We start from the raw sequence: 16,533 nt of genomic DNA, 5'->3' as shown, positions 1-16,533 counted from the left end.
AGCTCAAATTCGGTATACGAGCCGAGCGTCCATTAGGTGGCGCAAGAATCCTTGCTTTTGGTTATCTCAGAGGGGAAAAACAACTTGTTCCAGATACGAGTTGCCTCGAGATACAAGCTCCCTTATGGAACAAATTATGCTCGTATCTAGGGGTACTACAGTATTTTAAAACATAGAAACATAGAAGACCGATGGCAGAAAAAGACCTCATGGTCCATCTAGTCTGCCCTTATACTATTTTCTGTATTTTATCTTAGGATGGATATATGTTTATCCCAGGCATGTTTAAATTCAGTTACTGTGGATTTACCAACCATGTCTGCTGGAAGTTTGTTCCAATGATCTACTACTCTTTCAGTAAAATAATATTTTCTCACATTGCTTTTGATCTTTCCCCCAACTAACTCCAGACTGTGTCCCCTTGTTCTTGTGTTCACTTTCCTATTAAAAGCACTTCCCTCCTGGACCTTATTTAACCCTTTGACATATTTAAATGTTTCGATCATGTCCCCCCTTTTCCTTCTGTCCTCCAGACTATATAGATTGAGTTCATTAAGTCTTTCCTGGTACCCCATGGGACGCGGGACAAATTATTCAAAATCGGGACTGCCCCACCAAAAACAGGACGTCTGGTCACCTTACCCATGGACAATGTTCCTCCTGTTCTCTACCATCCTCTGGAGTCTGTTTAAGCTTATACCTATTGCTACCTTTGACATTTTACTTCCTGAGGCAGATAAGAAATGTTGCCCCTATCTAGCCAAGTCAAGGAGTTTAAAATGAGCTTAAGAGAAACCAACTCATTTTTCACCTGAACCAAAAACAATAAAATATTCACTCCTTTTTCTCATACCTGGATGTAAAAAACACAAAACCTTTGTTACCAGGAATTTGCTGCCCTTTCATGACACCTAAAATCCCCTGAAACCTTTACCTCGCTTTAAAAATGGGGAATCCAGGACTTTATGCAGTTACAAATACATTTTATAATTGAAGCATAGGACCTCCTCCAAACACAGCTTCAGAAAATGTATAACACAATTTCTGGCCAAATACAAAAGCTGTCGGGGGCACAAATACTTCTCTTGGCCCCCTGTGCTTAACCCTGCCAGAGTACTTCAAGAACAGATTGCAAGAGAATGGCTAGAAGTATAGTTTCCAACTCTTTGGGAAAATAAACAGCACTAGCAATAGCGCTTATATGCTGCTCCACAGCGCCTTACCATTCTCTCTAAATGGTTCACAGAATCAATATATTGCTGTCAACAATTTGGGCCCTGATTTTACTGACCTCAAAAGAGTGGAAGGATGAGTCAACCTTGAGCTGGCTAGGATCAAACTCCTGGCTACAGGCAGAGTTTAGCCTGAAATACTGCATTCTAACCACTGGGCCACCACAGCTTATATCCATAATAAACATCAAAGCCCTTAATAGAGATCCACCTACACCTTTTTCATCTTCTGAAAGGCTTTGTTGAGGCCCCAGTAGAGGCATCGCATTCTGAAGATGGTCGACTAGGAGAAGATTTCCACAACACTCAGTTTACATGTTGGTGCTTTTTAGAAACATAGAAACATAGAAGAGTGACGGCAGCTCTGTTATCACTGGCAGAGAACTATCAAAACAAACTAAAAACAAAACAAAAGGAGAAATGTTTTCCTGTTTGCATTTCAGCATGGAAGAAGGGACATTTCAGCATGGAAGAAGGAAAGGAGGAAAGGAAAGAGAAAAAACCAAGAAAATGAAGGGAAGATGGGAAGAGAGCAAAAAAGAAGAAATAAGGAAAGAGGGAAAGGAAGAAGAAAGGAGAATGAAGAAGAAAGAAAAAAGAAGAAAAGTGAGGGAGGGAGGGAGGAGGAAGAAGGAAGGAAGGAAGGAAGGAAATTATAATGAGAGTGAGGGAGGGTCTCAGGGAAGCCCTGCTTTAGCTCTTGGCCATGACAGGTGCTCCTGACATGAGTACCGTGTCATACCCACCATGGACATATCCTCGGCTACGTCCCACCCACCATAGTCCTTCAAGGTCAAACACAATCCTAATGCAGCCCTCAATGAAATCAAGTTTGACACCCGTTTCTTAAATCAAGGTATATGCTCATGGTGAAACTGTTCAGAAAGAGCAACCATAATCCTATCGTGAGTAGTCCAGAAGCTCTGACTAAGGGCAAGATGATTTTTAACTTTTTTACATTTTTAGAAACATAGAAACATAGACGTCTGACGGCAGAAAAAGACCTCATGGTCCATCTAGGCTGCCCTTATACTATTTTCTGTATTTTATCTTAGGATGGATATATGTTTATCCCAGGCATGTTTAAATTCAGTTACTGTGGATTTAGCTTCCACGTCTGCTGGAAGTTTGTTCCAAGGATCTACTATTCTTTCAGTAAAATAATATTTTCTCATGTTGCTTTTGATCTTTCCCCCAACTAACTTCAGATTGTGTCCCCTTGTTCTTGTGTTCACTTTCCTATTAAAAACACTTCCCTCCTGGACCTTATTTAACCCTTTAACATATTTAAATGTTTCGATCATGTCCCCCCTTTTCCTTCTGTCCTCCAGACTATACAGATTGAGTTTATTAAGTCTTTCCTGATACGTTTTATGCTTAAGACCTTCCACCATTCTTGAAGCCCGTCTTTGGACCAGTTCAATTTTGTCAATATCTTTTTGTAGGTGAGGTCTCCAGAACTGAACACAGTATTCCAAATGTGGTCTCACCAGCGCTCTATATAAGGGGATCACAATCTCCCTCTTCCTGCTTGTTATACCTCTAGCTATGCAGCCAAGCATCCTATTTGCTTTTCCTACCGCCTGACCACACTTTTTACCCAGTTTGTTGTTAATTTTAATGTTCTGACTTTTAATGCTCCTTTTAAAAAATGTTTTAAATAATCTAATTGTTTAATATTCTTATTTAATGATAAAGAATTATATTCTTATTTTATAAACTGCCCAGATTTGCTTGATATTGAAATGTGCAGCATACAATTTTAATAAATAAAAATAAATAAATAAACCTTTTTTTGTAATAGTGGCACAGGTTCTTTTCAATTCCAATTCAATTCCAAAAACGGGGTGGAGGAAGTCATATCACAGAAGATCCAAAAAAGGCCAGGGGACAATGTAACTTCTCTTGCTCACTCTTGCTCTCTTTGTGTGTGTGTGTGTGTGTATCTGTATCTCTGTGTGTGCACACATCAGAGGTAAGTTGCTGCCAGTTTGGACCTGTTCTATAGAACCAGTAGTGGGAATTTCCCCCTGCTTGCTGAAGGGGCAGCAATGGCTGCCTTTCAATTTTGTGTTTTTGCATCTGCGCATGTGCAGCCGCCCACATAGTGCAGCCATGCCGTAGGAACTGGAACAGGATCAGGAACAGGAGCAGATGCCATAGGAACTGGAACAGGATCAGGAACAGGAGCAAATGCCGTAGGAACTGGAACAGGTCCAGGTCCAATCTCTGATCCTGATCCCGTTCCAGGTCCAGTTTCCGATCCTGATCCTGTTCCAGTTCCTACGGCATCTGCTCCTGTTCCTGCACATGAAAAAGTGAACTGGCAGTGAGGTAAGTTAGAACCCACCGCTGGTGTACATGTGTGTGAACATTTAGTAGGAAGGAGCAGATCTTTGTACATATTGTCAAAGGTGCCATCTTGCCTTTTTGTACACATCCCCATGTAAGTCACTTCCAAGGACCCATGGAATGTGGAGCCGTTATTGTATATATTTTCCCCACACACAAATGTCTTAGGTTATACTAGTTCTCAGGCTGATTTGTAAAGATTCATGCAAAAGCATGAGATTTGCAAGAATGCTTGGGCCTCGTCTGAGCCAAGACTAAAGTTAATACTTTAATACCTGAAGCAGAAGCACTAAAATTGTATGTTTCTCCATTTTTATTCTGCCTTTTCCAACCTGATTGTAAATGTCTATGCGACCTGGTAAAAAAGGCTTCCTATATCCCAGGACGTGTTATTTGTGCTTCTGGATTGTACAAATCGAGTAACCCATTCCACCTCGTGCTTGACGGTTACACCGTCATCCTTTGCAGAAACCTCGACACTCGTTTTGATGGTACCGTTTTCGAAGTCCACATACGTTTGCGCAGAATCTATGTTGACCAGAGCTCCCTCACCCAGGAATTCTTCAATACATTCATAATAATCATCACTGTTGCTAGCATGGGAATCTCTTTGCTGACATAATTCTTCCTGTGAATTATACACACCAATATCCGGGCAGCATGTATTTTTCATACAAGGGGTTAATCTTTCAGTTTCAAAATTCTGTTTGGGACCCAGAAAACAAAAATCTTCACCCATCTTGCTTTCAACTGCAGTAGTAGGAAGTTTGGCTTCTCTTTCTTCATGTCGATGAGCATCTGCATAATTTTCAATAATCTTGGATTGGGTTTGAATGGATGAACTTTTGTTGACATTTTCACAGTCTCTTGGATTCATTCGAGAGATATCTGGAAGCTCAGTTTCCCTTGCCTTTGGATGACAGCTTGATAGGACTTCTTTGGAAATATTGTTGTTTCCCTCTTTGGGAGAAATTAAGACATAGGTATCCCTAGTACAATCTTGTCCTTTTTGGAATGAATCGTTGGAAATATCATTTAATGCATTTCTACCAATTTGTTCTTCCTGTCTATTCACCAAAAAATACTGATCTGAAAGATCTTTCATAGAAATGTTTTCATTTGGAGAATTTTCTTCCAGGGCCCTGTGGTCATCCTTGTATATCTGCTCTTGGTATATCTCATTCTCAGTCTGCACTTCCATTTCAGCACTATAGTTATGTTCCATAGTATCTACAGTTTCTTCTCTTCCCTTGAAACATCTGAGAATCTGGTTGAATAAAGGTTCAGAGTCTTTTAATCTTTCCTTCTGTCCCATTCTCCTATGCCACATGGTTTGGTCCCAGCAGAGGACAGTGGCTACAGTGAATCTTCATTAGCTTTTTAAGCCAATGAAAATGTCTTTCCTACCCTCCTGCCTTATTCTCTGTGGACCAATGTTTGTCTCTACTCACAAAAGTAAATCTAAGAAACTTGAAGATTACCGTTTTCCTTTGTAGCGTTCCAGATGTCCAAAGTCTTGGCCTTATTCTTCCTGACTCATTGCCCAAACAGTTTCTAAGGTTTCATGGTTCTTCTGTTAATTGTTTTAAACTTCTGCTTTCATTGTGGGATGGTGTCTCTGCTTTTCCCGCTAACTGCCAAGTAGCAGTTCTGCAAGGTTCTAGAGATTATTACAATCATATTCATGACATCACAATGGCCTTTCAACACCATCTCTGGAGTTGACAATTAGTTTTAGTAGATGGGAAGCTGGATGGTTGTCGCAAAAATTGTTATTGGTCTTCTTCTTCACATACTAGGAGCACATTCTTCTTGTGACCCACCAGTGGCCAGCTGAGCTGGTGGCAGAGTCAAACAGTGAGGCAGTTGGGGAGGAATATAGGCCAGTCCTGGAATTTGGGGAATGCTTTGATGAGTGCTCTGTGTTGGAGGCAGAGATGGAGCCAGGGCCATCTGGCAGTTATCAGGTACTTTCGGAGTCGAAGATAAGTGGGGCTGAAGAACAGCTTGAGACAGTTCCCAATGTGCTCATGGGCAGAGCTGTCAGGAGAAGGGAACAATTAAAGAATAGATATCAACTCGGGAGTAAAAGCACAAGGGGATGCTGAATGGCCCTTTCCATAGGAAATAAATAGGAGTGAAAGGAGAGTAGTGTTTGCAGGAGACAATTAGTTTGTTAGTGTGAAAATTTGCTTATCCTAGCTCCTTGCCAATTATTTCCTTGTACAGCGTTGGTCAAAAAGCTATCAGCCTGGCAACTATCCAAGGACTGATAAGGTCTGTGTTTGCAATTCACCCTTGAAAGTCTGTTTGCCAGGACTTTGCTGGATGTGAATGCTAGGAATTCACATTAACCAAATAAAGGGTTGTGGGGGGTTTTCAGAACAAGAAGTGAGACTCATGATTTGATGAAGCCTAAGTCAGAACAATACTCTTCTCATGAAATGATGAGCATCTGATACTGAAGGAGCAAGAAGCAAACTAGATGATTTCTCCATTTTGTTCATGATTTCAGGATACCATGAATATATGGTATTTGAAGCACTGAAATTCTCATCTATAGGCTGTTTTTAAGTTTATTGTTGTGGCTAGCTCTGGCCCAGCTCCTGCCCCAAGGAATGTGCAGGTGGATGTGGGGGAAACATCCACATGCCGCAGGCCTGTTTTGCTCCCGATGGAATCTGCCGACGAAGCCTCCTCTGACCAAGGAAGTGTGAGTGACAGGGAAGAGGGGAGTTTGGCAGACAGCCCAGGAGGAGATCAATCATCTGTATCATCCTTGGATTCTGAACAAGAATTAATGACACATCCACGCATGCGTAGAGTGATGCATAGGAGACAACAACTGAAGGATTATTACAAGAGAAAATGAGGCCACCTGTGGTTGGGTGGGGCTGCTGTAATTAGTGCTACAGATAAAAGTGCAACCTGGTGTTTTAGCCTCATGGCAGTTTATCTGATTCATTGTTTCGTCAAGATCGTGGGTTTTGTGCTGTTCAAGATTGTTTGTGGACCCTCTGGACTTTAGAATTGGACTCAATTTCCCAGTTATTGGGTGAGCAATTGGACTGCATTTAACCTGTGCCTTGTGTGTACCAGAAAATCCCTTTGACATTTAAAAAGGGAGCTGTTTCTGTTTTTCTGTTTCTAAAAACTTTTGGATTTCCCTTTTATCGTGTAGTGTGTGTCTTCCTGGACTAATTACCCTGTAATTATGGGCGGTTGAAACACGCCGGCAGAACATTTATCAATGTCAACATTGAATCCAAGATATTTCATTGAAGGGCAAGAATGTTCAGATTGCTGGAGAAATGATGTACAATAAAAGACACATACCGTATCTACACACATTGCTCAAGCAAGAGTATGATTATTTTTATCTATACATTTTCCCATCACCTATCTCCTCCCACAGTGGTTATATGACTGTAACTTTGTTGCTTGTATCCTCACAGTTTATATTGACTGGTTTCTAATATGATTTGATTGCTTGTTTGTACCTGGACTATCATTAAGTGTAGTACCTTATGATTCTTGACATACTTATCTTTTCTTTTATGTACCCTGGGAGCATATGAACCAAGACAAATTCTTTGTGTGTTTAATCACGCTTGGCCAATAAAATTCTATTCTATTTTGTTCTGTTCTATTCTATTCTATTTTACATTCTGTTTTACATTAGGAAAAAAAATCCCATAGGAGATTTGTTCCATTTTATTCACCAAAAAGAAACTGGGGGCAAATAGCCTTTCAAAATCCTTTACCAACTTTATGTTCAAAGGAATGGCCCAAATGACAATGGAAATGGGGAATTGTTAGTGGTGGGCTTTGTTTTGTTTCTGATAGGGAACATTGTTCCCTTGTACTGAAAAATACCCTAGCTCCTCACTATGTATTCAATTAGAGTTCAACATCATCATGGCTGGAAACACTACTCCAATATCACAAGTTCTTTATCTCCAATAAACAGAAGGTTCTCTCCTTCTCTCTCTCTCTCTCTCTCTCTCCTCCTCCCTCCCTCTCTTCCTTTTCATCAAATTCTTGATTTTTATTTTTTCAAGAAATGTACTCAACCTATGACCACAATTGTGCCCAAAATCTCTGTTGTTGATCAAGACTTTTGTTTGGTGAACTATGTCCATTTTGCAAGCTTTCTTGGCACAGTTATTAAGTGATTCATTACATTTGTTAAGTTAGTAACAGAGTTGTTCAGTGAATCTAGCTTCCCCATTGACTTTATTTATCAGAAGGTGGCAGAAGGTGAGCACAAGATCCTGGGACACTGCAACTGTCATAAATACGTCAGTTGCCAAGCATCTGAATTTTGACCATTGGAGATCCTGGAAGTATGAAAAATAGTCATTCGCAAGTCGCTTTTTTCAGTGCTTCAAATGGACACTAAATGAACCGTTGTAAGTCGAGGACTACCTATATATGATCACTCATCTTCACAAACAAGATCTAAGTATTGCCCACAAGATCATATGCTGCAAGGTCCTGCCTGTTGGCGACTACTTCAGCTTCAACCACAACAACACAAGAGCACACAACAGATTTAAACTTAATATTAACCGCTCCAAACTTGACTGTAAAAAATATGACTTCAGTAACCGAGTTGTCGAAGCGTGGAACTCATTACCTGACTCCATAATGTCATCCCCAAACCCCCAACACTTTACCCTTGGATTATCCATGGTTGACCTATTCAGATTCCTAAGAGGTCAGTAAGGGGCAAGTACAAGGGCATTAGAGTCCCTGTCCTATTGCTCTCCTATATCTCCTATACCTTTCTTCTATTCCTATATCTCTTCTTCTCTTCTTTCTTAGATATATTTTACAATGAGTATATCCTCTATAACCTTCATCATGTACTGTATTTTACTATGTGTATACCCACTAAAATCCTCATTGTGTATTGGACAAAATAAATAAATAAAATGACTTTGGGTGGCTCAAACAATTAAGAAAAACCCACCAGCATTAAATACAACTACAAAGATATTCAGTAAACATAAATGGAAAAAACAAAAGCCAAGAACCTTAAAGATAACTTTCAGACAACACGTTCGCCAATATCGGGCTCTACTAACAATTCAGCTCTAACTTATATAAGAAAAGAAGGTTTCTATAGCCTTCCAATAGGCCAATAGGGTCAGGGCTGTAGAAATCACCAGAGAAGGGTGTTCTACATGACACAACTATCGCGTTTCCCCAAAAATAATATCCTGTATTATATTTTTTTTGAACCCTGAAATAAGTGATTGGCCTTATTGCCATGCACTCAAAAGCCTGATTGGGCTTATTATCAGGGGATGTCTTTTTGGGAAAACGGGGTACAAGAAACAAGGCATGTCTTCTGGGTTCCATAATAAGTTCCCATTTTCCCTCAGGGGATCCAAAGCACGTACATCTTGCCAGATCTGACAGAATGTACAGTAAGTACAGTGGTACCTCAAGATACGAACTTAATTGGTGCCGGGAGGAGGTTCGTAAGGTGAAAAGTTCGTAAGACGAAACATTGTTTCCCATAGGAATAAATGGAAAAGCGATTAATGCGTGCAAGCCCAAAACTCAGAAACCTGGAAGCCGGCCGCCATCACCGAAGGAGGCTTGAGCCTCCCTTTGCCCCACGCTGCTTCGCCCTCCCTCTTGTCCTGGGCGAAGTGCTGGGGGGAGGGAGTCAGGAAGGTCCTCCTGCTCCCCCCCCAGCCAAAAACACAAAGACGGTCTGCCGCCGCCCGCTTGAGACAGGATGACAGCTTGGCCGGAAGGCGTGCTCAGCTCTGCGGCTCCAGCCCCTTTCGGCCAGGCGTGGCGGCGACGGCAGCAGTGCTGCTGCTCCAGTCACCCGATCATCTCCTGCCTCCCACGCCGATGTTTCCCGCCACGCCCGGCTCGGCTTCCCTGGATGCTTGGCTGGGGGGGCTCGGCCGAAAGGGGCTGGAGACGCAGCGATTTGCCTCCCGCCCCTTGCCCCTGTGCCGCCGGCACGTCATCTTCCCTCCCAGACAAAAAGGCCGGCCTTTGGGGATGAAGGGGCGTGTTCAGCTCTGCATCTCCAGCCCCTTTCGGCCGAGCCCCCCCCCCCCCGGCCAAGCAGCCAGGGAAGCCGAGCCGGGCGTGGCGGGGAACATCGGCACGGGAGGCAGGAGACGGCCGCCGTCACCACCATACACGGCTCGGCTTCCCTGGCTGCTGTTCCGGTCGCCCAATCGTTTCCTGCCTCCCGCGCCGATGTTCCCCGCCACGCTCGGCTTGGCTTCCCTGGCTGCTTGGCCGGGGGGAGCTCGGCCGAAAGGGGCTGGAGACGCAGAGCTGAACACACCCCTTCATCCCCAAAGGCCGGCCTTTTTGTCTGGGAGGGAAGATGACGTGCCAGCGGCACAGGGGCGATAGGTGGGAGGCAAATCGCTGCGTCTCCAGCCCCTTTTGGCCGAGCCCCCCCCCTCCGGCCAAGCAGCCAGGGAAGCCGAGTCGGCGCGGGAGGCAACTTCTGCCGGACACGGGCAATGGGCGGGACAGAGAAGCGGGGAGAATCAGGAGGCTCCTTTGGCAGCTGGGGGCTGCCTGGCTTTGTTGTTTTGGCTGCAGCGGGTGCCAGGCAGCCTCCAGCCGCCAAAGGAGCCTCCTGATTCTTCCTGCTTCTCTGTCCCACCCATCGCCTGTATCCCCCCCCCCCGCTGCCACCGCCCGCTGGCTGCGAGCACTCTGCCAAGCGGCCAGGAGGCATTCAGCGCATGGAGGAATGGAAAGCTCAAACGCCGGTGGCTTCAGCTTCCCATTCCTCCATGTACTTTGCCCTGAATGCTTCCTGGCCACCTGGCAGAGCGCTCACAGCCAGCAGGTGGCGGCGGTGGGGGGGATACAGGCGATGGGTTGGACAGAGGGGCGGGGTTAAGTCTCCTTTGGCAGCTGGGGAACTGCCCGGTTTTGTTGTTTAGGCTGCAGCGGGTGCTGTGGTGGGGACCTTTCGGTTTTTGGCTGGGGGGGGGAAGGCAAAGCATTGGGGTGGGGGGCTGTCAGGACACCCCCCCCACCCCAGCATTTTGCATCCCGCCGGCGAAGAGCAATCGGGCAGCAGCTTCTGCCGGACACGGGCAATGGGTGGGACAGAGAAGCGGGGAGAATCAGGAGGCTCCTTTGGCAGCTGGGGCTGACTGGCTTTGTTGTTTTGGCTGCAGCGGGTGCCAGGCAGCCTCCAGCCGCCAAAGGAGCCTCCTGATTCTTCCTGCTTCTCTGTCCTGCTCATTGCCCGTGTCTGGCAGAAGCTGCTGCCTGATTGCTCTTAGCCGGTGGGATGCAAAGTGCTGGGGTGGGGGGGGTGTCCTGACAGCCCCCCCCCAATGCTTTGCCTCCCGCCGGGCAAGAGTGCTCGGGTGGCAGCTTCTTCTAGATACGGGTGATGGGTGGGACAGAGGGGTGGGGTTAAGCCCAAGTGGCTGGGCTCCGCAACAGAGACCCGGCGGGGAGGAGAGCGGAGCTCACAGGGCTGGGCTCCGCAACAGAGACCGTCGGCCAGCTGGTCAGGCCGGTGAGGAAAGGGGCGGAGCCCACATGGCAGGGCTCCGCGGCGGCTGCCTGCTGGGCTGGTAAGAGGGGGAACGGAGCCCACATGGCTGGGCTCCGCAATGAAGACCGCCGGCCTTCCCAGGCTGCTGGGAAGCCGCCCGTCTGTTTTAAAAGGTGACAGCTGGGCTGGGGGACTTCCCAGCAGCCTCCCGAACCCCAAACCCGGAAGTTTGGCAAAAGTTCGGGGTTCGGGAGGCTGCTGAGAAGCTCCCCAGCCCGGCTGTCACCTTTTAAAACAGCCGGGCGGCTTTCCAGGAGCCTTCCAAAGCTGAACGCCAAACCCGCGTTCGGCGTTTGGAGGCTCCTGGAAAGCTGCGCGGCTGTTTTAAAAGGTGACCGCCGCACTGGGGGGCTTCCCAGCAACCCCCCGAACCCAGAAGTTCGGCAAAAGTTCAGGGTTCGGGGGGGTGCTGGGAAGCCCCCCAGCCCGGCTGTCACCTTTTAAAACAGCCAGGGGGCTTCCCAGCAGCCTCCCAAACGCCGGTTCGTAACTAGAAAAAAGTTCGTAAGAAGAGGCAAAATTTTTCTGAACCCCGGGTTCGTATCACGAGTTGTTCGTAAGACGAAGGGTTCGTATCTTGAGGTACCACTGTACTGCATACAGGTAGACAGACCTGCAAGTAACCTGGTCCTGCACCACACAAAATTTTAAAGTTGGTAGCCTTTCGCTGCAACCTATTCAGTAGAAAATAAAAACCAGGCTTCTGCTCTGCTGCATTTCTCATAGGTCATTTCTCTTTTGAGGGGTTCTTTTTTTAAATGTTAGTAGACCTGCTTTTTGTGGGGGGAAGGGGAATAAGAATATATAGGTCTGGCGTCAGGTGAAAAATAAAGGCCATAAGCCATATTTGAATGGAGAGACAGACCTTCTGGATTGTCTTTCTCTCTGCAGGGGATGTCGGAGAAACATTATGAGCTTCAAGGGTTCTTTTTCTTCTTTTTGTCCCTTGTAGACAGTTCTCCTTAGTCCTTTGCTGAGTATTCTTTTATTTTCTTTAGTCTCGAAGGAGAAAATAAACTCCCCAAAAGGGACTAAGGGAAAACTCCATGCAAAAGGAAAAAAACTTTCCATGAAGGTCAACATTTGAAACACTCAACTTTTAGTCCCTTGGGGATAAGGTTGGGTTTTTAAAAATTATTATTATTTCTTTCTCTATTAGGTTGGCTTGCTGGAGGACACCCCCCACCTCCCCCGCCTAGCTAGTGATGGGACATTTTCCTCTAGTTGATAGAAGGACTGGAACCTTTAATAATTGTAATGGAAAGTTTGGATAACCTTGGTGGCAAAGAGGAAGAGATGCAGTCTAGCAAACAATCGGATGAGAGGCAGGAGCCCCTAGTGGCTCAATGGTCAGAGAAAGAAACTTAGGGTGGACCCATTCCAATGGATCTAGTGGCAGTGGGAACTGCGTACTTTCTTTTTTAAAAAACTTTCTGTATTTACACAAACTTATATTAACTTATGGAACCGTCTTCGGACTCATACATCCCAGCGATCGGTCAGGCCCCACAGGATCGGCCTTCTTCATGTCCCATCAGCCAGATAATGTCATCTGTTGGGGCCTAGGAAAAGGGCCTTCTCAGTGGTTGCCCCAGCCCTTTGGAATGAGCTCCCCCTAGAGATTCGTACTGCCCCCACTCTCCTTGCCTTCCGCAAAGCTTTAAAGATTCACCTCTGCCAGCAGGCTTGGGGCCATTGAAACTTCGACATCTTGCCCCAACCAATGAATGAATGTTGGATGTGTGATGTGTGAATCTGTTTATTTGGTTTTAACTGTGGGGTTTAAATAAATAAATAGATAGATAGATAGATAGATAGATAGATAGATAGATAGATAGATAGATAGATAGACAGACAAACAAACAAACAAACAAACAAACAAACAAGACATTAAAAACATTGCTCACTTTCTGACCATCCTGTTATGTCATTCTATTATAAAATATTTACATAACAATAAATACCATTATTGTTCAACGTACATTGCTTTTTGTGATCTTACATATGCATCCCTCGTCACTATTCGTTTATATCCGAACCTTCTTTCCCCCCCCTTTTTCAATTCTTACTTTCTACCTTTTTTTACTCTTTTTTCTTTCTATGTACAGTGTTCCCTCGATTTTCGCGGGTTTTAACTTTGTGAAAAGTCTATACCACGGTTTTTCAAAAATATTAATTAAAAAATACTTCATGGTTTTTTCTCCTATACCACGGTTTTTCCCGCCCGATGACGTCATATGTCATCGCCAAACTTTCATCCACCTTTAATAAATATTTTAAAAATAAACTTTAATAAATAAACATGGTGAGTAAATGGTTGCTAAGGGAATGGGAAATTGCAATTTAGGGGTTTAAAGTGTTAAGGGAAGGCTTGTGATACTGTTCATAGCCAAAAATAGTGCATTTATTTCCACATCTCTACTTCGCGGAAATTCAACTTTTGCGGGCAGTCTTGGAACGCATCCCCCGCGGAAATTGAAGGAACACTGTATTGATAAAGCCTGCTCCATATTACATAGTATTCCGTCTCTTCCTTGTCCTCCATTTCCGGTGTTAATCCGTCCATTTCTATGCACATCAATATTTTTTCTATTATTTCTTCTTCCGTTGGAATTTTTTCATTTTCCAATATTGTGTGCATATCAGTCTTGCTGCAGTTATTAAATGTAGAATTAGATTCGTCTATCCTTTTTTGCGTTTCTCAAACTTTCAAAATTTCAAGAGTCTATTAAGTCCCATGGGACTGGGTGGCATAGAAGTCCAATAAATTAAATTAAATTATTAATGTGGCCTTACAATAAAGTAGGATTATTACATCTAGCCCTGTTTCTACTCTTGTTTACCTGAGAGAACTGACTCTAATGCAGCCCGTTGTTGACCAGGAGTAAACCAGGTATACAGCAATTGTGATATTGATCTTTCTTGCCTGTAATTTCAAGAGGAAACAGGTATCAATCTCCAACTTGATATCCTCCATATATTTTGGAGTACAAGATGGTCTCTGGAGTTGCGTTAATATCTTTAATGTATTATGTAGTTTGGAGTCTGATACTAAATGTTCTCATCATCAAATGGATGCATTTTGCCCTTCTTTAATATAAAGGCATAATCATAATCATAACAACAGAGTTGGAAGGGACCTTGGAGGTCTTCTAGTGCACCCCCCTACTTAGACAGGAAAGCCTACACTACTTCAGACAAATGGTTATCCAACATCTTTTAAAAAACTTCCATTGTTGGAGCATTAACAATTTCTGGTGGCATGTTCGACTTCATATTCAGTTGGATTCTGATATAGGGTCTCCTGCTTGAGCAGGATTGGAGTAAACACCTCCAACGTACCACCTAATTCTATTGTTCAATATTCTGGATGGCTTTCTGTTCCAGTAACCATGAGCAAAACAACTAGGAGAAAGATGGAGACAAAGAGAAATACGAAGAGACACTTTGCTCTAATGAAAACCATGAGCATTTTGGAGACTAAGAAAAAGCATAAAAAACTCTGATAACGAAAAATAAATGAGCATGTTATAGAATGAAATATGCTATTCCAACCTCCTTGGCTTAATGCAAGAATCTGTTTTTAGTACTTCTAGTACAGGCTGGTGACAAGTTATTCCTTCTATGGCAATTAGTTCCACTTTCAAGCTGCCTTTTTTCCCTGGGAAACACAGAACCGATTTGCCACTATTTCCTTCTGAACTGTTTTCTTGATTTCACCTTGGAATTTGATGGTGGTTTCCTGAAGCAGTTAATTTTTTTTTCTCCTGAGTCCAGCCGATCGTCTCCTCTCAGCCCATTACTTCATGCGCTATTAACAGTGCTGTGACTCTTCAGAAGTTAATTTTGTGAGAATGTCCACTTTAAATTATTAGGAAAGCTTGCTCTCTCTTCAAAGGTTTTTCTAAGATTCCAAAAGCCTCAAGCCAGATTTTTTAGCTCTTTTCCTTTCCTCTCCATGCTTTATAATCAGAGTCCCCAAACCCCCAACACTTTACCCTTAGATTATCTAAGGTTGACCTATCCAGATTCCTAAGAGGTCAGTAAGGGGCAAGTACAAGTGCACTAGAGTGCCTTCCATCCCCTGTCCTATTGCTCTCCTATATCTCCTATACCTTTCTTCTATTCCTATACAGTAGTCCCTCGCTATATTGCGCTTCACCTACTGCGGCTTCACTTCATCGCGGGTTTTCAAGAAATATTAATGAGAAAAATCATTCGCGGTTCTTCGCTGGTTCACGGGTTTCTGAGGAAGTCGATTGGCAGATTTAAACAGCCCGCGGAACTCGATCGGCAGGTTTTTCAAAAAAAAAAATCTAAAATTGTAAATACTGTATTTAAATACTGTATCTAAAATAAATACTGTGTGGGAAGGGTTTATAAACACTTAAAACAATGAAAACTTACCAAACAATTACAATATAAATACTTAAATAAGTACTATCAGTCGATAAATTCCCCATCACGGATTTCACCTATTGTGGCCGGGTCTGGAACGTAACACCAGCGATAGGTGAGGGACTACTGTATCTCTTCTTCTATTCTTTCATTGATATGTTCTATTCCTATATCTTCTTTTCTGTTCTTTCATAAACATATTTTACTATGAGTATTTCCTCTATAACCTTCATCATGTATTTTACTAAACACACACACACACACACGCACACACACACATATATATATATCACATTTTTTTTGCTGAATTTGAAAATTAAGGGAGACTAGGATAGATCTATTTCGGCCTTATTTTGTCCTCATCAGCTAGCCATACCCACTGGGACTTGAACCTGCAACCTTTGCCTTGTAAGGTTCCTCTAGGCTACAGTATCCAATCCCTTCAGCTCTGCACCAGGGAAGGGTTACATATTTTTGTGTCGAATCACCCTGGTGTATTGAAGGAACATCACAGCTCCTTATATATATATACCCACTAAAACTCTCATTGTGTATTGGACAAAATAAATAAATAGAGTGATTTTTTTTCCTCTTAATTATCTCTGGCCAGCAAACTCCCCAGACCAAAAATAAGATGGCTATGGATATTCCAAATATTCTTTGTGCAGGTTTTCTTTTTTTAGTTTTTCTTCTTTCCAACCCAATGGAATATTGGGAAAATATGATAAAAAAGGGGAGGTCCAGACTCCACTCATCCTTCAGTAGGATAATTCTCCAAACAATGAGCAGGATTTAGTGTCAGAGGGAGAGATGTGAGGTCTAAAATTGGTTGCATGAAGCTGGGGGCAGGAGAACAACATTCCAGAAAAATCTGCCCAAGGCATTCCTGGGAGAAAGATAAGGTAGTTGGACAACAATTTGGATTGCTGCCAATTATTCCACTCTTAAGCCCATATCCCTTCTGCTTATGTGATCAAGAGT

This window comes from Erythrolamprus reginae, chromosome 1, assembly GCF_031021105.1.
Source record: "Erythrolamprus reginae isolate rEryReg1 chromosome 1, rEryReg1.hap1, whole genome shotgun sequence".
NCBI classification, from domain to species: Eukaryota; Metazoa; Chordata; class Lepidosauria; order Squamata; family Dipsadidae; genus Erythrolamprus; species Erythrolamprus reginae.
The sequence above is the reverse complement of the archived record's forward strand: the minus strand, read 5'-3'. Positions refer to the sequence as shown.